Below are 1574 nucleotides of genomic sequence, written 5' to 3'. Positions count from 1 at the left end.
TCTTCCGTCAATTAGTGTAAACTAAGTGTGCGCCAGGTGCCACCTGGATGAGCAATAAAGATATATAATTACCACGCCAGGTTCTACAATGTGGAATCAGATTTCAGAACCCTGGTGCAAACGTAGACTTTACAAGTAATTTAATCTATTATTGAAGACATGAGTAAATGTTGTCCAAGACAAGCAACCTACTTGCCAAGACTGCACACAAATCTCATGGTTGATCATAGTCTACATCCATCTCTTCCTGTTTTCACCAGAAGCTTGTTCTGCCCTGCTCTAGGAGAGGCACATTCCCAATCATCTTTCATCCCAATGCTTAGCATAGTACCTGAAACACAGTAGGAGGTCAATTAATGTCATTTAGATGTCTTATTGAATACTGACTACAATCCCTAACAAATATCAGATTCATATGTTATTTTGGGGGGGAGAAGGTTTTATGAGATTTATTTCCACAGTATATGTTGTTATGGCAATTTTGAGACTAATGTATTTTTAAAATATATTTTTATTGATTTCAGAGAGGAAGGGGAGGGGAGAGAGAAATAGAAACATCAATGATGAGAGAGAATCATTAATTGGCTGCCTCCTGCATGCCACCTACTGGGGATCAAACCTGCAACCAGGGCATGTGCCCTTGATCGAAATCAAACCTGGGACCCTTCAGTCCACAGGCCGATGCTCTATCTAAACCGGCTAGGGCATGAGACTAATGTATTTTTAACATCAAATACCATTCATTAATATCTATAAAATCATACCTGGCACTGTGCCAGGGTCTGTCCAAAGAAAATATAGCAAAATTAGCCTGGCCTTTCTAAATATTTAATGGCCCTCACTATGGAGGGATGGAGGGAAAGGAGGGAGGGAGAGAGAGAAACTTCAAGAAAGCTGAGATCTTGAATACCTTGGGCAAGGCACATACCAAAGGCCAAAATGCAGAACCACTATTTCGTAAGTCAACATCAAGACTGTCTTTAGGAAGAGACTTAAATGGAAAGAAATGTCATTGATCCACAATCTTCCTATCCCCACTGCTAAGCCATGTTTGTTAGGATGGGTACAGATTTCTCTATGCGCGATTATTGTCAAGATCATCTTTGAGCCCTCCTGTGTCACTGAAAAGCTTCATCATTATTTCAGATCTTAGCATTTCTGGTGCCCTTTTCTATTCTTGAAATCTCATTAGTGCCTGTGAGATGTAGTCCTGTTGTTAATGTAACTTTACTCGTCTGTTTGCCTAGTAAAAGAGCTGTTAATTTTGCTCAAATTTCCCCTCTTTACTGTCCAACAAGACTTAATCTTTCTTTCTGTTTATTATTATTCTATCTCAGCACTTGTTTGTCTGGCTGAATTTGGGCCAGTTTCATTGTTTCAAATTATTTGTTTCTGATGCTTGTGAAAGGTTAAAATTGGTGATGTGTGCACATGCTAAATAGCAATCTCAGAGGGTGACAGCCAGGCCCACGAAGCGGACTTCTCTCAGGAAGGAGGGAGACCTGCCCATGAGGTTGCAGAAAGCACCCACACATTTGTAAATATTCACTAGTGTTGTTTTAAGAAGAAGGGAT

The sequence above is a fragment of the Myotis davidii genome, unplaced genomic scaffold (genome assembly GCF_000327345.1).
Source record: "Myotis davidii unplaced genomic scaffold, ASM32734v1 scaffold373, whole genome shotgun sequence".
In the NCBI taxonomy this organism is placed as follows: domain Eukaryota; kingdom Metazoa; phylum Chordata; class Mammalia; order Chiroptera; family Vespertilionidae; genus Myotis; species Myotis davidii.
This window is presented reverse-complemented; position numbering follows the sequence as displayed.